Below are 20,848 nucleotides of genomic sequence, written 5' to 3' on the forward strand. Positions count from 1 at the left end.
TTATTTGCTGGAAGTTCCGTCAACACCCGTCAGCCTTTAAGAGACATCATGCAGCCAGGCCTCTCGGCTTGCGGCTACACCGTCCTGGACGCACCCCGTCTCGTCAGATCTCGGAAGCTAAACGGGGCATGGCCTGGTCAGTACTTGGATGGGAGATCTCCTAGAAATACCAGGTGCTGCAAGCTTTTTACGTCTCCTGGGTAACTTCATCGTAGCTCTTAATACTCTCTTTCTGTCTGGAGGAGATATAATTGAAGAATTGTACACGTTCCCGGCTACTTTCAACACCCTTTCCTGCACTGTTATTTTTCCCTCCATTTTTTTATTTTTTTATTTTTTATTTTTTGCTGGAAATTCCGTCAATACCCGCCAGCCTTTAAGAGACATCATGCAGCCAGGCATCTCGGCTTGCGGCCACACCGTCCTGAACGTGCCCGATCTCGTCAGACCTTGGAAACTAAACGGGCCAGGGCCTGGTTAGTACTTGGATGGGTGACCTCCAGGAAATACCAGGTGATGCAAGCTTTTTACGTCTCCTGGGTAACTTCATCGTAGCTCTTAATACTCTTTATCTGTCTGGAGGAGATATAATTGAAGTATTGTACACTTTGTCTTAGGGACAGTCTGGCTAGCAGTGACTGAGTGGTTGACAGACGAGAAGCAACGGAATGTACGTGCTCTGTGATGTCATAGCAGTCAGCTGAGAGAGGCTCGTGATGTCATCGCTGAGCTGTCTGTCTGTCTGTCTGTCTCTCTCTCTCTCTTTCTCTCTCTCTCTCTCTCTCTCTCTCTCTCTATCTCTTCCTCTCAATTCAATTCATTTGTATTGTCAAAGCAATTGGACATACATACATATACATATATATATATATATACATACATACATACATCCATACATGTTAGAAAGTCATTACTATGTTATCTTAAAGGCTAACTAAGCAGAACATATATCATTATAGAACAGAGTTCATAGGTCAACACATGGTTTTAGGGAACAGGCACGTAGGTCATACCGTTTGACAATGTCTCCATGGTTCTCATCGTAAATAACAAACAGAAATCAAACTATCTTCTGGGCTGACCTTCTAGCTTGACCGTATCTTTCTTAAGTATACAAGAGAGAAAAACAGGTGTAAGAAAATAATTTCTAATTTTCCTTCTACACATATATACATACATACATACATATGTAGCGTTATGTTGGGTGTATTTGGATAAGAGCATTTGGGCTCTGAGCTGAAGCACTGATCTAAAGAAGACCTCTCCCCCCCCAAAGTTATCAGATTTCCTTAGCTCATCAGCTTGGAACTGGTTTGCATCAAAGTGACAGTTTTGGGGAGGATGGCACCGAGAAGAGGCCAAATAGTTTGGAATTCTGCTATGAGATGTCTGGAGAAAGGGGCCCGTAGGTGATAAAAACTCTTTGAAGTGGATGAGAGCCGAAATCCCGACATAGAGCTACGAACCCAGGCCAACCGGCATTTCCAAAAGATGGCATGGATTGACATCAGTCATAAATAAAGCCTCCCTCCAATAGGACACTGGGGGCTGAAACCGAAATCCAATCTCAAGAACTCAGGGACCAATCACCTACTGATCTGACAGACTATAAGGAACAGTGGACAGTCTTTCTCTCTCTCTTTCTCTCACCTGAACCAGAAACTCGCTGCCACAGCTCAACCTGTAGCTCTGTTGCCAGAACCGGAATCAGAAACCAACCAAGTCTTTGCCGGCAACAGAAGAGTTAAACTATGAGAAGGAGATTGAGCGAAGAATTATTTTAAAGGACTTTATTAAATAAATAACTTCACAGACCCACCTGATCAGTGGAGTTTTACAGCTGGACAATTGACTAAGTCGACTGAATACGAAAGTGTCAGTCACTTAAATAGCTATTTGAGTCTTAAGAAACTTGACCCTTGGAACAAACAGGGCCCTGCTTTCCTCAAAGACTTTGTCTTCAAGTAACTACGGTGGAACCCTGCTTACAAAGAAGATTTTGTGCACAACCTTGGAGCCTTCAAACCAGTGGAAAATCTGTTTGGAAAAGACTCTACATTCGCGAAACCCCAACTTCCAGGTGCATCGACTGAGTGGAAGTTCTTGGACAAAGCCGAACCGGACTGCCTTTGTTCCAAACCACACGGACCTCGTGCCGTGTGCTGTTATCTGAGCCCGAAGCCAGAGAGGCCTCTCTGCGACGAAGTTCACATAAGTTTAACAGTTTGGAGTTTGTGATTCATGACATTTGAGAAATCAATTAGAAATGTTAATCTGTGATTCATAACTCTAGAATGTGTAATATCATTTAGTTTTCTTAAATATAAATGTGTGTTGCATTCAACTGTTTTGTTGATAATTTTAGAAATAAAATCTGTCAACGCCGAGAAATATCTTCTCATTCCTGTTTAACTGTTTAGTCTGAAATTGACACAAGTTAATAGACACCAGATTATAGGTGGCCCTGCCTATCCTTAATCATTGAATAATAATCAGTTAAGGGAAATTGTGGTAACAAGTAATGATAGGATCTTTCTCTCCACCTAAACGTTAATGAGACTGATATATATATAACGAGAAGTTACCTGACATAAATACTAACCTGCATAGTTATTGAATGTCTGACTAACAATACTAATGAGAGACTCACCTTCGTCTTACTAACCGGTATTGTAGTCAATGTGTTTATAACCTTTTTTGTTTAATGATTTGTGTGTTATCATATGCGATCCCATGGTCTTTGATTTGGTCACGGAAGTGATTTGTCTTTGATTTGTTGATCTAGAGTTGAATTTTAATTAGTTTTTCCCTTTTGTATAATTAGTGTAGTGCTACATTTAGTCTTTGTTTTTGAATAAATTTGACAATTTATATCTTTGGAATTGGTGTCTGCGTCCAATTATTACAGAAATTGAGTTCTACAAGATTCCAGGATTCGTGATAAGGTGATACTATAAATTCACTTCTTTAATTGAATTTTATAAGTGTACCTTACGCTACACCTTTGACCACCACGTCTTCCTCCTCCCACTGCTTGACCTCTATTGTGACCTGGATCACCTGCCGGCTCCATGTTATCGCTGTGTTGTTGAGGTGGATAGCACTCATTTCACTCGATACTCGTACCACAATGTGAAATCAATCATCAATAACCAGTTGGCAGTATTGGAAAAGCAATTACAAGGGCCTGCATACATACAGTAATGTCAAATCTGATGTGGAAGAACAATTCCTTTATCCCTCTGTTCTCCACCAGGGTTGTGCTGTTCGCCTTGATTGGCAAGTTTGCAGTGTGAGGAGTGGATCCATGTCGTCGTTCCTAGGCACTTCACAGCTGTGTGGGTGGTCAGGAGCACCTGGTAGGGCCCTGTCCACCTGGGCTGTTGGGAGGACTTTCTCTTGTGTGCTTTGATATACACAGTCACCTTGCTGGAAGGGGTGGTAAACCTGCTGGGATGGTTCAGTCTGGGCGGCTTTCATCTGTGAATGGACAGCTTCGAAAGCACGTGTTAGTCCCATACAAAAAGACAACAGAGCATCATCCATCAAGTGGATGTCCATTTCCCTTACAGACAATGGAGGAGTGATGGAGAGTCTCATAAGTCATCCCATAATAATCTCACACAGAGAAAGACCTGTTTTTCTCAATTTGCTGACGATTTCATTGTCATTAGGACTATAGGAAGGGGATCTGGACGTTTGAGTCCTGTTTGTTTGCATATATTAGACAGCTTATTCTTTAATATCCCATTTTGTTTCTCCACTGCTCCAGCTGACTGAGCCTGATGGGGCAGTGAAAATGTTGTTTACCTCGCAGGGCTTTGCATAGTTCCTGCACTATTGTCCCAGTGAAGTGAGTGTTCCTATCACTGGAAATTTCCCTGGAATGCGAAATCTACATATAACATCCCTTAACTGTATTTTTGCTACTTTTACTACTTCAGCCTTCCTACGGGATAGGCTTCAACCCATTTAGAACACCTATATATTATTACAAGTATATATTCATATCCACAACATTTAAGCTTTTGAACACAATCTATTTGCATATTGCAGGATTATGAGCTTGACAAATGTGGCAAGTTCTACAATATTGCTAAGCTGTTACTATAAAACCTGGGGCAAACCAATTTAAAAGACTGATGCACACATCCCCCCTTTGCCCGTGTGGCCAACACCATGCGCCACATGGGCAAACCAGGGAAAGAGTGCCTGTGAGGCAACCAATGCATTAGCAAATGTTTGAGCTCTCTTATGGAAGGTGCAGTGGCCAGTTGCAATTTCCTGGAGCTTTTACAGTGCATCTCAAATTAAATTTCATCCAGCCCCAGGTCATAAAAGTCAAACCCTAGTTACGACATACATAACACATACATTTTGTTGCTTCAAAGAGAATACAAAAGTCAGCAAAACATTCTTTTTTACAAATTCAGTTTGTAAACTGTATTGTACATATATTTGTTGCGTTTTGATTTATAAACATTATACATTGTACAAATCTTAAGTGAAGGGCAATGGACTGATTCTGACTTCATGGCTGTCATTCTATTCATTTGAATAATGTGACATCTCCACTAATAGTACATTATAAATTAAACTATCAATAGAAGAATATGTGCTACTGCGGACGTCATCTGAGCAGTTTCACAATATATTGTAGATTCCTATAATCTGGAAAACCTTTAATTATAGTATTTTAACTTATTTCTCCACTGAGTCAAGCATCACTTCAGCGTAGTGGACCTCAGCATTGGTCTGTTCAAGTTGCTGTGAGGCTGTCTTTAAAGCCGCGCCCTCGGCCTACTGTGTCTCAACAAGAACACCAGCATCTTCTCCATATGGGTCAGACATCGGTTCCTTCAGGACACGATTCATAATATGCATATCTGCCATGTGGAATAAATCAGTCTGAAGACACAATGTGTGGTTCACACAACATCAGAGATCGTCCTTATAAAAGGCATCTCTATCACATTAGTTGACATTCGCACAATCTATAAGGTTTCTAGTAAAGGGACAATTCAAAATAATAATAATCTTGATTCCAATTTATCTCATTTATCAAATTATTTCAGTACAGCACTCAGCTGTCGTCAGCAGCATCATATCTCCTGTGTTTATTGAATCAGCTTTACTTCCTAGTGTAGATACTCTTTTTGTGTGGAGTTGTCAAAGTTTCAAAACAATGTGCTTATCTTTGTCCTTTTATCTAACTTAAATACCTGAGAACATTACAATAACTATTACAGCAGCTCCTTCAACACCATAGTTAATAGTAGTTGGGTAAATGATGGCAGTTATTAATCTTTGTTTCTCAATTCATTTTTTACCAATAAACCATAATTTGAAATTATTTCCATACTCCTATTATTCCTATTTTCATTATTATTAGTTTTATGCGGTTGTCATCTAGTATGTGATGTATTCGTCTGTATCAACATCAATATTATTATCATTATTAATACAAGCAGTGTAAATTACCATTCATTACACTCTTGCTCTGTTTGTAATAAGTTATGAACCCTTACACGTACTTACAGTCTCTGCCTTGTCTCTGACTTCTCTCTCTCTCTCTCTCTCTCTCTCTCTCTCTCTCTCTCTCTCTCTCTCTCTCTCTCTCTCTCTCTCTCTCTCTCTCTCTCTCTCTCTCTCTCTCTCTCTCTCTCTCTCTCTCTCTCATCTCAGGCTGCTTGTCTGCTCAGGCGAACAGGGGGAGCAGAGGAGCACATACGGCCCTTGCCCCCTGCCCCCCTCTTCCTAATTGATAGGGTATTTCTGTTTGTGAAAGGACTATTTCCAAACAGTTTTATAACTTGCCATGACTATGTTTCATTAAATTAGTTATGTTACACCTTTAGTTATACCTGTAGTAACTTCATTATTTTCCCTCATATTCCAGTCAATCACCATCAGAGTCTCTCGTGGCAGTACATTTGTCTCACACAGAACAAACTCTCCTTTCTCAACCGCTTTCAATTTTGGATAACATCGCACTGCATCCCAACAGCTGTTCTTTCTCCTATTCCTAATTTCTTACAAGAAAATGCAAGTTATATTTGATCGATTTGTATTATTACTATTTATATACATTTCACTACATTATTGTAGTTAATGAATGTATTTAATCTTTGGAAAATAAGCCTTTTCATTGATCTCAATAATGATGTCCAGGTACTTCAGGAAAGCACATTTTCAAAAAATGTGTCCAGTCAATGATTTCCCCAACTAAGAACCTGCGTGGGCACTAAGACTGTCCTCCTGCGCGGCTCATGTCTTTATTGTGTCACTTCCTCCTATTGAAGTCCAATCTACACCAGTACAGGTTCAGAAGAACTGTTCCCGAATCCAGATTGAACTGATCAATAGTTAATTTCTTACCTACACATTGTATTTAGGGATCTATTTCTAGGGATTTAAAAACTCTTCATTGTGGAACTCATAGCTTCCAAATGAGCACATCGTTAATTTCCTGGAGTATCTGGTTATCTATTTATCAATATGTAAGAAACCTTCACCGAATGTTTGTGGTTGCCTCGGATTCCTATTTCTAAATTTGGCTCTAATTCCATTTCTAACATGTTACTTTTAACTTCTGTATTCGTAAGACCTATTTAAATAACTTAATTTTGTATTATTATTTCTGTTTGCAATAGCATTCTGTGTACAGTTAAATGCTGACTTTCTTGTAGGTCTGTTATTACAACATATTTAACTGGCGTTTTTTAGCTATCATTCTGTAACTATTTGTGACTTATGACTCTCTTAGTCATATTCTGGACTATACAGTACATGAAAAAGTCAAAATATGGACATTTACCTTGCGCAAACTGAAAACGTACAAACATACAAAGAGACACATATTAATTTATATCCATAGTAAATTCAGATACCATGGTTTTGGTTGGCATGTTATATTGACCTGCAGTGTCTCAAACTACCCTTATTTATTACTTATCTAGTAATTTTCCTTCAGTATCTTGAGGACTGTCATTTATACTGAAAAACATATATATATATTTTTAATTTGTCTTCGGGGCATTCAGATTGAATTATGCCTGTTGTCTTTTCTTTCTTTTCTCTAACAAATGTTTTAAGATAGCTAGCTTTGGTTTCTCATTTCTTAATGCTTTGTATTCCTATTTTGCAAAACCGTTTTTAGGTGCTCAAGTCTATCTGAATCAAAAGTCCCATCTTCTGGAAACCTTAATTTTCTGTCACCTATTGTCCAGTCAAACGCACCGCTTCACTCCATAGTTATCATACATGTACCTTACATGTGTACCTTTAAGTGGCGGGTCGCCCGTCTTACTAGAGCTGTTCCCACACAGTAACACGTTTTCCCATTTTCTATGTATCGTTTTGTACACAACAACCAAGGCGTGCAAGCCCGCAAAATAACAATAAACGACAGGGGAGAAAACATAGCAAAAAACAAGAAAACACAAATAATACTAAATCCTATATAGGAATAACAACAAACATGCTTTTCAATGTTTGCATTTATAGAACTTGTATATAACTTAATGACTTTTCTTCATTTACCATAAACACTATAAACTTCTATAAACTATAAACACGTTATTTTATATTATCACCGGCGTATCAGATATTGAACAATTAATTAGCGCTCCTTTTTTTTTTTTTTTCTAATAGTAGGTCAAACCTACGCTGCAGTTTACAAACACACTTAAGCCTGCGGGAACCCAGACAGGAAAACACAGTCCTGTTCCTTCACAAACAAGAAGACACAGTCAAGTCTATGGTAACCCTAAGAAACCATGCTCCTCGGTTATTGGTGTCAATGGATCTCATTATCCTGAAACTTTCATGATCGAAACATGGAATACTGTTTGTCAGTTTCCATAAAACTATGCATTAAGAGTAATGCAACAGTCACTTATCATTTTGAGCAGCTGTATCAATTGATAGTTAGATCTTTGTAATGAAATGAATAGACAGTGATCTCAGATGTAATGTGTGAATTGCATTTTGAAATGGTAATACTTTGATGTTAAGTTGTGTTTAGTTCAATGAACAAATGATCTGAGGTTGATGTGTATTGTATCCAAGCAATTGTAAAAAAGTGTTAGAGTTTTGAAAAATGTGCATTTTGATCATCGGGTGTGAGTTTAGTGTCTAGAGTTTTGAAAAATGACATCAAGGTTCTGAAATGAGTGCCAAAGTGATTGTAAAAAAGTGTAATATCAGGGGACAGTGGCTATTACTGATCTGGCCTTCCGTGGCCTCTGTATTAATGTAACAGGTCACATTGTATGTGTACACTGATACTTGATAGTATAATATAGTACAAGTAAAAAACATACATAGGTATCATAGAAGTATTTTGCAGAAATGATTATGGATAGTTATCAAAATGGAGAGGAAATGCTAAATCCAGTCTCCCCAGGCTGAGCTTCTATTGCTGCACCTGCTAAGTGGCTGCTGGCCCCACTATATGGATAGAGCCACACCAAGTACAAGAGTCTCCCCATTGCTATTTATATCTCCCTATCCAGTCTTCTGTAGGTGTCAGGGTGGGGTGCCTATTCCCCTGCATGCTTTGAAAAATATAGCACCTGGGACGCACACTTGGGATCCGGTTCCTCTGCCCCTCACATACACATGAGGAATCCCAGGTGCTCAATACGTCATACTGTCTCTTTCATCTCATGTGTAAACTATGGACAAATACATGACTAAACGTGTTAAGTTGCTTTTCCCAGAATGCTTTGCGCCACGATATGCAAATAACGGGGACTATGATTGGCTCCCTGACATTACCCACACTGCGACTGATGCTACCCATTTCACTACCCAACAAAGACCCATAATATGCATGTGTCTGTCTGTCTGTCTGTCAAAGTATGTGTGTCTGTGTCTGTTTGTGTGTGTTTGTGTGCCTGTCTCTGTGTGAAAGTGAGTGTGTCTGTGTCTGTGTCTGTCTGTCTGTGAAAGTGAGTGTGTGAAAGTGTGTGTGAGTGTCTGTCTGTCTGTCTGTCTTTGAAAGTGTGTGTGAGTGTCTGTCTGTCATGTAACTTGCACATCTGTTAGGGCACCATATGCAGAGATGTACACATATTGTTCCTTTTCCATATACACTCACCTAAAGGATTATTAGGAACACCATACTAATACTGTGTTTGACCCCCTTTCGCCTTCAGAACTGCCTTAATTCTACGTGGCATTGATTCAACAAGGTGCTGAAAGCATTCTTTAGAAATGTTGGCCCATATTGATAGGATAGCATCTTGCAGTTGATGGAGATTTGTGGGATGCACATCCAGGGCACGAAGCTCCCGTTCCACCTGTAGCGTAAGGTACACTTATAAATTTCAATTAAAGAAGTGAATTAATAGTATCACCTTATCACGAATCCTGGAATCTTGTAGAACTCAATTTCTGTAATAATTGGACGCAGACACCAATTCCAAAGATATAAATTGTCAAATTTATTCAAAACAAAGACAAAATGTAGCACTACACTAATTATACAAAAGGGAAAAACTAATTAAAATTCAACTCTAGATCAACAAATCAAAGACAAATCACTTCCGTGACCAAATCAAAGACCATGGGATCGCATATGATAACACAAATCGTTAAACAAAAGAGGTTATAAACACATTGACAACAATACCAGTTAGTAAGATGAAGGTGAGTCTCTTGTTAGTATTATTAGTCAGACATTAAATAACTACGCAGGTTAGTATTTATGTCAGGTAACTTCTCGTTATATATATATCAGTCTCATTAACGTTTAGGTACAGAGAAAGATCCTATCATTACTTGTTACCACAATTTCCCTTAACTGATTATTATTCAATGATTAAGGATAGGCAGGGCCACCAATAATCTAATGTCTATTAACTTGTGTCAATTTCAGACTAAACAGTTAAACAGGAATGAGAAGATATTTCTCGGCGTTGACAGATTTTATTTCTAAAATTATCAACAAAACAGTTGAATGCAACACACATTTATATTTAAGAAAACTAAATGATATTACACATTCTAGAGTTATGAATCACAGATTAACATTTCTAATTGATTTCTCAAATGTCATGAATCATGAACTCCAAACTGTTAAACTTATGTGAACTTCGTCGCAGAGAGGCCTCTCTGCCTTCGGGCTCAGATAACAGCACACGGCACGAGGTCCGTGTGGTTTGGAACAAAGGCAGTCCGGTTCGGCTTTGTCCAAGAACTTCCACTCAGTCGATGCACCTGGAAGTTGGGGTTTCGCGAAAGTAGAGTCGTTTCCAAACAGATTTTCCACTGGTTTGAAGGCTCCAAGGTTGTGCACAAAATCTTCTTTGTAAGCAGGTTTCCACCGTAGTTACTTGAAGACAAAGTCTTTGAGGAAAGCAGGGCCCTGTTTGTTCCAAGGGTCAAGTTTCTTAAAACTCAAATAGCTATTTAAATGACTGACACTTTCGTATTCAGTCGACTTAGTCATTTGTCCAGCTGTAAAACTCCACTGATCAGGTGGGCACAGGCGGGCAGCGCAGTCTGTAAAGTTCTTTATTTAATAAAGTCCTTTAAAAGAATTCTTTGTACGGCTCAATCTCCTTCTCCCAGTTTAACTCTTCTGTTGCCGGCAAAGACTTGGTTGGTTTCTGGTTCCGGTTCGGGCAACAGAGCTACAGGTTGAGCTGTGGCAGCGAGTTACTGGTTCAGGTGAGAGAGAGAGAGAAAGAAAGGCCGTGTTTGTCCTTTATAGTCTGTCAGATCAGTAGGTGATTGGTTCCTGAGTTCTTGAGATTGGATTTCGGTTTCAGCCCCCAGTGTCCTATTGGAGGGGGGCTTGATTTATGACTGATGTCAATCCATGCCATCTTTTGGAAATGCCGGTTGGCCTGGGTTCGTAGCTCTATGTCGGGATTTCGGCTCTCATCCACTTCAAAGAGTTTTTATCACCTACAGGCCCCTTTCTCCAGACATCTCATAGCAGAATAACAAACTATTTGGCCTCTTCTCGGTGCCATCCTCCCCAAAACTGTCACTTTGATGCAAACCAGTTCCAAGCTGATGAGCTAAGGAAATCTGATAACTTTGGGGGGAGAGGTCTTCTTTAGATCCGTGCTTCAGCTCAGAGCCCAAATACTCTTATCCAAATACACCCAACATAACGCTACATACCCCCTTTCTTGAATGGGACTGAGGTCGACTAGGACGTTATCCCCTTCAAGACAAAATAAGACGTTAAGCATTTATCTCAAAGTTATGTAACAGAATTCAACAGTGGACTTCACCATTCATGACCCCGAGAAATCAAAGAAAACAAACTAATAGTTCATTATTTAAGCAGAATGTATTCCAATCAAATTGACAATCCTATACTAGCACATATACAGGTTACATATTATAACACTAGTACATTAAAACAAGAAAACAATTGGTATTACTCAGTATTGAGTATGGTTACTGACGGTAACCAATAGGTGGAAGTTGATTAACAGAGGGAGGTGACTGGGAATTCAGGTGTTATTCAGGCACCTGACCTTCACTATGTCTATAATAGTTGGTAGGGACCTGGGTTCGAATGGTTGGCTTACATGGTAAGCCGGTGCCCCCTTTAGGGACATGCACAAAAAATGGTCTCATTGGGAAGTTGTACCTTGGTGGCTGTATCATATCTGTCATTCAATTCCACCGGCTTTGGTGATTCAACTTGAGCCCACAACCTGTTCAATAGATCCTGACCAATGATCAACTTCTCTGTTTCAAATTTGGAAATATAAACTGGATGAACCAACTTAATCTTCCCAAAGGTGAACTCTAACAATGCCTTTTGAGTGAGCTGTGCCTTAGTCTCTGTGTAACTTGTAATGTTCACACTACAAGCTTCCACTTTCAGTTGTTGGTCTGAGGTTTCCATAATTTGTTTCAGGTTGCCCATTGTGGTGGCAGACATTAAACAAATTTCAGCCCCAGTGTCCAACAAGGCTCCTCACTCCCACACATTCTCAATGGTCACTTCTATGTAAACTTGCTTGGCTCTGCCTCTCTGTGTCAGATCACCCAGTAACATCACCAAAGGTTCAGCTTGCCTGCAGGCAACTTCCCCCACTGGGAGGTCCCAGTGGGCTGATGTGTCAGAGAAACCCCCCTGCTGTTCCTCACATCCAATCAAAAACACAGAGGCGGGGACAGGGGGTGGTTCCAGAGCTAGTCATTCCTTAGGTGGCGAGTCCGGCCCTTTACCCTGGCTACTAACTTCCAGTTTGGGAAGAGGGGGCAAAGGGAGCAGAGCTAAGCGTAGCAGTAGCTCAGAAACTGCAACATTGCTCAGAGACTGAGTTAACCCACCTAGGCTAGGAGCAGATTTCTTTTTTTTATTGTAAGCCTGGGTGTCTTGGATTCCATCCTTGGGAGGTTCTTTCCTTCTTTGAATCTCTGTCCCCTCTAACTCCAGTGGAGAAATAGGGCTCTCAGAGCGCCTTGCCAGTACTTGGGTGCTTGAATCTTTACGATCAGAAGTGCTATTGTACTTGCTTTCACAAGCTTTCTGTGCCATTTTTTCGAATTTCAGCTATGTTCATATACATTGCGTCTGCATGTAATATGATCATTTCCTTAATCGTTGGGAACAAATTAGCAACAAACAACCCTTTAAAGCTCACCTCTTCCTCGGCCCCGGGTCGATCTTGACCCGCAAAATAGGTTTTCCTAAGCTTTTCATAGTAATCACGGGGGGACTCATGCTTACCCTGTTTGATCTGGTGTGCGGCAGTCACTGCTGCCACTGGATCAATGAACCTGGAATAGTCCCTAACTAATGCTCTGCACAAGCGTTGAAACCTATCGCAGACCATGGACCCTTGCCTCTCCATCCAAGAATGGACTTGGCGAGAGGTAGTTTTGCGGATTAGGAGAACCTTTTCCTTCTCCGTAGCCTCAGGATAGAAACTCAAAGCATACTTAATGTCCTTAATATACGCTTCCACATTTCCTTCCTTGTCTGCTGGGTTAAAGGTTTCACAATCTTTAGCCAGTTCTCTCAACTGGCGCATGTTAACCTTTCGGTCTGGACTCTCGGGAGAGGAAGTTCGTCTGTGCGACGAGCTTCTTACCCTGGGTGGAGAAAGACTACAGGGAGGGGTACGATCAGGACGAGGCAACCCGGGGCCTAAATGTGGAGACGGTGTGCGACTCCGTGCATTGGCCGGTTCCGGCTGTTCCTTTATGCTGTCAGGTGTCAGCTTTGCAGCCCACCAAGAGGCAGCTTTCAGGGCCCCTATTTGTTGCTTGAGACGCTCATTTTCAACTTCAGTTGATTTGAGTTCTCCCCTAAGCACCTGATTTACTCTCCTCATTTCTTCACTGTCCCTTTTTAAATGTATGACCTCGCCTTCGAGTATCTCCATTTTTACAGTGCCCAAATCTTTCTCCCTGACTGTTTTGCAAAGACGCATTTCCAAAACATCCCGGTCCTTCAAAACTATCCTTTCATTTTCAACCGCTTTACATCTGTCATTTTGCAGACCTTTTACTTGGATCAGAGTTGTTTCCAATTCAACTTGACATTGTCTTAAATCATTTCCTAATTGCTCTCTCTGTTCAATTAAGTCCTCTTTTTCAGCATTCAACACAATGACTTGTTTTCCACAAGTATCTAGCTTTCCTTCAAATTCTAAAACCATTCCATGCCGTTTGGCTCTTTCTTCTTTCGCTTTAGCATACTTTTCTCCTAGCTTTTTCAGTTTTTCAAACTTGCTTATGATCCAGTTCACTACCCTTGAGCTCGCAAGCGCTAAGCTAGCCATAACTTTCATCACCTCTATCGACTCTTTTTCGAGTTGCGTCGTAGTGTCGTTTACCAACTGAGTTCGACGCGACTCTACTTCAAAGTCCAAACTGCCTAGGCGTCCAAGGAATTCAGGAATCTCTGTTCCTGGTACCTTAACAATCAATGCTTCACATGGGGACATTTGGGTAATCATTGTTTTGGCTATTCAGTAACAACCCAACAGAACAGTACTCGATTAATCACCTAATGACTCTAATGCCAACGCTTAGGATATCAACAATTTATCACAAGTAACTAAAACAGACTTAATCTTTTGTGACTTTGGATTTATGACTGATGTCAATCCATGCCATCTTTTGGAAATGCCGGTTGGCCTGGGTTCGTAGCTCTATGTCGGGATTTCGGCTCTCATCCACTTCAAAGAGTTTTTATCACCCACAGGCCCCTTTCTCCAGACATCTCATAGCAGAATAACAAACTATTTGGCCTCTTCTCGGTGCCATCCTCCCCAAAACTGTCACTTTGATGCAAACCAGTTCCAAGCTGATGAGCTAAGGAAATCTGATAACTTTGGGGGGGAGAGGTCTTCTTTAGATCCGTGCTTCAGCTCAGAGCCCAAATACTCTTATCCAAATACACCCAACATAACGTTACACACCACATCCCAAAGATGCTCTATTGGGTTGAGATCTGGTGACTGTGGGGGCCAGTTTAGTACAGTGAACTCATTGTCATGTTCAAGAAACCAATTTGAAATGATTCGACCTTTGTGACATGGTGCATTATCCTGCTGGAAGTAGCCATCAGAGGATGGGTACATGGTGGTCATAAAGGGATGGACATGGTCAGAAACAACGGGCCGTGGCATTTAAACGATGCCCAATTGGCACTAAGGGGCCTAAAGTGTGCCAAGAAAACATCCCCCACACCATTACACCACCACCACCAGCCTGCACAGTGGTAACAAGGCATGATGGATCCATGTTCTCATTCTGTATACACCAAATTCTGACTCTGAAATCGAGACTCATCAGACCAGGCAACATTTTTCCAGTCTTCAACTGTCCAATTTTGGTGAGCTTGTGCAAATTGTAGCCTCTTTTTCCTATTTGTAGTGGAGATGAGTGGTACCCAGTGGGGTCTTCTGCTGTTGTAGCCCATCCGCCTCAAGGTTGTACGTGTTGTGGCATCACAAATGCCTTGCTGCATACCTCGGTTGTAGCGAGTGGTTATTTCAGTCAAAGTTGCTCTTCTATCAGCTTGAATCGAGTCGGCCCATTCTCCTCTGAGCTCTAGCATCAACAAGGCATTTTCGCCCACAGGACTGCCGCATACTGGATGTTTTTCCCTTTTCACACCATTCTTTGTAAACCCTAGAAATGGTTGTGCGTGAAAATCCCAGTAATTGAGCAGATTGTGAAATACTCAGACCGGCCCATCTGGCACCAACAACCATGCCACGCTCAAAATTGCTTAAATCACCTTTCATTCCCATTCAGACATTCAGTTTGGAGTTCAGGAGATTGTCTTGACCAGGACCACACCCCTAAATGCATTGAAGCAACTGCCATGTGATTGGTTGGTTAGATAATTGCATTAATGAGAAATTGAACAGGTGTTCCTAATAATCCTTTAGGTGAGTGTATATGTATGTATGTATGTATGCATGTCCAATTGCTTTGACAATTCAAATGCACTGAATTGAGAGAGAGAGAGAGAGAGAGAGTTGTAGTCCAGACCACTGCAAAATTCCTGCTGAAGTGATCTGGATCACCACACAATGGCCCAAGGACCACTGCAAACTTGGATTTCAATGTATTTGTGTAATCTGTGTTGCAATAGCACCTACCATGTTCCTTTGTGGTGATCTGGTTAATTCTGATCTGGGAAAACCACAATCCTGCAGGTTTAATAAGTCTCTCTACACATCAGTCCCTGAGTACCTTCAACCAATGGTCATTTTGACCAATTAAGCCCAAGATTTGAGTCAATTAAGTTGTCAAGGACTACCCAGTGAAGACGTGAACTCACGACTAGGTCACACTGTGAGCTCACCAGAGCAGACATTACACTGAGCTCACTGTGAGCTCACTTAGCGCTTTTCCAGCGACATGGTGACGGTGCTGGAGCCGGAGCCGCTGCCCTTAGCCGGTGGCTAACCCACCTCTATGTTACAAATGTTCCCTAAACACTTATTTTGCAAGATCAATAAAAATCCTTTAGGAAATTTAAACTTTTACTGACACACATAGTTAATAGCAATGTATTATAACTTCACCAAAAATAATAATCTGTATATCTTTAATTGTTTAGACGTTATTAAGATATAATGCATCTTTCACATAGGGAACATTTGTAACATGTTAGGAAAAACAAACAAATGATTTGAAAATATTCATAATTACAGCATACAATTTGTCAGGCTTCATAAGAATGGTATTTATAACATACTCTGTAAAAATCAAGCAAATAGCATTTGTGGTTCACGAGAAAATATATATATATAATCAAAGCTATCAGACTATAGCAGCCGGTGTATGAAGACACATACGATTATACAGCATTATTTGGCAGCTTCGCAAGACCTAATTTTAAACGTTGTTGGTAAGTTAGATAATTAGTGGGGACCCTCTATTTGCAGTTCTTCCCCTCCATAATTGCTAAAATAAAGTTTTACTGACATTTTATTGACCCTACCACTGCATAGGGCACATCTGTAACATGAACGCTACTGAATGGCACATACATTGAAAACTACGGAGAACTGAGACAAATCCACTTTACACTTCATAAATAATCTTAAAACGTTTCCAACCAAGGCAACACCCACTTGAAATACGTTCATTCTCATTTTTGGTAAACAAAAAGAGAGATTGTTACATATGTTCCCTATGATGCATCTACAGAGAGAGAGAGACAGACAGACACTAACTCTCTCTCTCTCTCTCTCAGCTGGGAGTGTGTGGGAGGGGTCTGCAGTGAGCGGGAGTGCTGCTGAGAGCTCTGTCCTTTGGCTGCGTTTTTTTGTTGCTTTACTTTTTTCAGTTTGTTTATTTTGTCTTCTGTTTTCAGTGCTTTTCTTATTGTGGGGGAACAGGGGAGGGGAGGGGGGAGTACCGGTAGTTCTTCCCGGGTCGGGGGGTCGGACCCCCTGAATGCGTCTTTTGAAAAACTGACCCGACGCCATGGAGTCAAGATCGCTCCGGTGCAGTTCTGCCCCCTAGAGCAGTGTGTGTTAGCGGTTGGGGAGGTAGCAGGGTGTGAAAATATCAAGTCTGCTGCCATTGTTATCTTCTTAAAAACCACTGATCTGCTCAATCAGCTAGTGGCTAATGGCACAGTGTTAGACGACACTTTCACCCCGGTGTTGCCGCTCGCTGCTCCTGCCCGGAAGGTAACGCTGTCTAACGTCCCTCCGTTCATCCGCACCGGCTCGGGCAGCTGATGTCCGGCATTAAGAGGGTCCCGCTGGGCTGCAAAGCCCCGCAACTGAAACACGTCGTGTCCTTCCGAAGGCAGCTGTATATGATCCTCAATAACATCAATGAGGATCTTAATGTCTCCGAAGTTGGATCTCTCTTGCTGCCACCACCACGAAGATTGCTCTTTAATAATGTTGGAAAGTCAAAGACAGCAACCGTCAGGGTTCTTGCATATGACGTATTCGTGCTGCACCTCTCTGCAAGGATCCAGGACAGTTTGTCAATGTAAACTCCAGTGCCTGGGAATATTTCCACCTAAAAGACAATGGTAAATAAAAAACAAGTTTATCCCCAAACTATTCTTATATTATGTTAAGTGGAATACATTATCAGTAAGGCTGTGATTTTGTTACAGAAATGTGTTATTAAAGACCACAGTATGTCTCAATTCTAAGTTTATTAATTTACAGACATAATAAAGTCAGTGAATCTGTGACACCCATAATTCAATTACATTCTTATTATCAACTATAACTATGAATATAACTGATAATGTAGCATCATTAGATTGTTTACAACCAATATTTGTTTTCAATATATATATTTTTACCTTGTCTTTGTAATATTGTAGACCAAGAGTGTTATACCTGTTTTGGTGATTCTTTGTCAGATTCAGAACAATTTGCTGTGGGGCTGTCAGAACCACTTGATGGTGACACACTTTTGTCTTCATTGCTGATAAATGTGGCTTTTGTTACAATTTTTTTCAGATTGTCCAAAAGGTCTGGAATCTCTGGAGAAAAAAACCTTAGTATTAAATGATAATCATTTCTAGTAATATATTTAATACAAAGTGAAAACAAAACCATCAATGCCTGCAATTATACTTGAGAGACTTGCTCTATGTTATTGGCAAACTGACCTTTTTGTGGGTCATTAACATTAGCTACGAAAAAAATAAAAGAGATAAAATACAAGAATTACCAGGTCTAATGTAATGCATATAGTCATTAATGTAGGATTATGAAGTTATGTTGAAAAACTTTATTTAATAATCAGTATTATTAAACTATTAGACAGTGCACATTAAGAGTCTGTATTGTGGTTCTAGATTACTTCAGTATGATCAACTATAATACATTACTCTGGAATCTAAATTACTGAAGAATAACATTTATCAAGGTAAGGAATTATTTGCTATAAATAAAAAAACTTACCATCAACCATACGGTTTCGAAGACATTGGTTTTCATTTTTAAGTCTTGTGTTTTCCTTTTCGAGCTGCTTAACTTTTTGCTGTAGCTCAACTTCACTGGACTCTTTAAATGTCTGTAGAATATGACGGGATCTAATTCTTGAAGCTCCATCGGTTTTCTTTCTTATTTTGTGCTGTATTCAGAGAGGAAAAGAGTTTAAAATGAAAAAATATATATATATGAATATGATTAAAAAAAAACAATCCTGCAATACATTTATTTAATATTTGCAGTAATTATCTCACCGGTAACTGTGGTTCAAGTTTTTTGTTTGGTTTAGGTACTCTCTTCATTTTAGGACAGGGCATTTTTGTTAGGTCATTAAGTTTTCTTCTTAGTTCGCCTTCTTTTCCTAAAATAAAAATAAAATAAATAAAACCCTGCATTATGTCCACAGATATTTGGGGATTATATTTATTTGTCATAAAAATACTGTGCTTTGACCATACAAATTAAGATGAACAGCCAACACTGAATCAAAACTGAAGTTAAATTATATCTGGTTTAATTTATTTTGTGATTTGGGGGATTTTATTGTAAAGCACAACACACAATAAATCGTTCTTACAAATGCCAGTCAAGTATGACGAGTTTTAGCGCCCTCACCACCACCTACCATGTTATAAGAGTATGTTAGAAGTACAACACATTAATAACTTAAACATTCATTTCAAATATACTGTGATTGTATATATCAAATAGCATGTAAAGACTTTAATGTTTTTTTTTTTTTAAATAAACATTGTTACCAGTCATAATGATCTGCGCTTCATGGACAGGCCATCCACCTTTTGGAGGTTTGTTCGTGTCTCTCCACTCTGCTCTGAAGTTTCGAGTCGTCTCTTCGTCATCATCAGCAATGCTGAATAAATCAAAATTGCGAAAGCAAGCAGTGGGAATCACGCTGTAAGAGTCTTTGTCGACCCCGCTTTCCCACTTCACCAACGCGTGCATCACCGCCATACTACCTTCACCTTCTCGTCCGTTTTTTCTGCGCCTTTTTCCCCCAACAAGTCACGGCACAAAAAACAGTCCCGCTCTGCATTCTGGTACTTGGCGTTCTTAATAACACCAACAGGGTGTAATCGCATAGACCATTCGAGTATAAAGTACTACATATCCCATCAGTTACAGTTTTTTTTCATCTTCTGAAACTGCAATTTAGCACTTTCAACTGTTTCTTAGTGATTCCTAGAATTACTAACCGGTATTGTAGTCAATGTGTTTATAACCTTTTTTGTTTAACGATTTGTGTGTTATCCTATGTGATCCCATGGTCTTTGATTTGGTCACGGAAGTGATTTGTCTTTGATTTGTTGATCTAGAGTTGAATTTTAATTAGTTTTTCCCTTTTGTATAATTAGTGTAGTGCTAAATTTAGTCTTTGTTTTTAAATAAATTTGACAATTTATTTCTTTGGAATTGGTGTCTGCGTCCAATGATTACAGAAATTGAGTTCTACAAGACTCCAGGATTCGTGATAAGGTGATACTATGAATTCACTTCTTTAATTGAAATTTAAAAGTGTACCTTACGCTACATATATATATATATATGTATGTATGTATGTCCAATTGCTTTGACATTACAAATGAATAGAATTGAGAGGGAGAGAGAGAGAGAGAGACAGACAGACAGACTGACAAACAGAAAAACAGACAGACATAGACACACACACACACACACACACAGAGCCAGCCAGCCAGCCAGCTCAGCGATGACATCACGAGCCTCTCTCAGCTGACTGCTATGACATCACAGAGCACGTACATTCCGTTGCTTGCCGTCTGTCAACCACTCAGTCACTGCCAGCCAGACTGGCTGGCTGGCTGGATGGGGGGGCTGCTTGCTGCTGCTGCGTACCTTAGCAAGCTTATTTGCTTGACCGGCCTTCCTACTCCTCTGCCCACATGCCCACCTATGCCCGATCTGCTGTTCACCTGGATCACAGCTCCGCCCCAACAAGGCAGATCCTCCCAAAAATGGTACAAACTCACCCACGATCCCCTCCACGGAAAGCTTTAGCAAAAGGCAAAAGCGTTATACGTAATGAAGAGGAACCCGAGTCCAAGACGCATCCGACCAGCCATACATATTTGTGTGTATTAAAGATCACATTTTCTTACATTTAGTTTTTCTGTACTTTATTACATCTTATTGTGATTTATAAATGTATTGTTTCTTTTCCATATGTATGTATGTATGTATGTGTGTGTGTGTGTGTGCCTGTCTCTGTGTGAAAGTGAGTGTGTGTGTGTGTGTGTATGTCTGTCTGTGAAAGTGTGTGTGTGTGGGTGTGAGTGTCTGTCTGTCTGTCTGTCATGTAACTCGCACATCTGTGTGGGCACCATTTTTGCAGAAGAGATGTACACATTTTGGAGCAACACATGCTGCCATCCAGACATCATCTTTTCCAGTGA

The 20,848-nt window shown here is 40.2% G+C and overlaps 1 non-coding gene and 2 pseudogenes across 1 annotated transcript; 2 read left to right on the plus strand and 1 right to left on the minus strand.

Annotated features, from left to right (window-relative positions):
* Positions 1-66: 66 nt before the first annotated feature.
* LOC136729009 (uncharacterized) lies at positions 67-185 on the plus strand (annotated as a pseudogene).
* A 221-nt stretch (positions 186-406) lies between these two features.
* On the plus strand, positions 407-525 carry LOC136729585 (uncharacterized; annotated as a pseudogene).
* Positions 526-20,382: 19,857 nt separating this feature from the next.
* On the minus strand, positions 20,383-20,497 carry LOC136729268 (U5 spliceosomal RNA). The gene has a single exon (XR_010808881.1). It is a non-coding gene; the product is annotated as a U5 spliceosomal RNA (small nuclear RNA).
* Between the last annotated feature and the right edge of the window lie 351 nt (positions 20,498-20,848).

The sequence above is a fragment of the Amia ocellicauda genome, unplaced genomic scaffold (genome assembly GCF_036373705.1).
Source record: "Amia ocellicauda isolate fAmiCal2 unplaced genomic scaffold, fAmiCal2.hap1 HAP1_SCAFFOLD_30, whole genome shotgun sequence".
Lineage (NCBI taxonomy): Eukaryota > Metazoa > Chordata > Actinopteri > Amiiformes > Amiidae > Amia > Amia ocellicauda.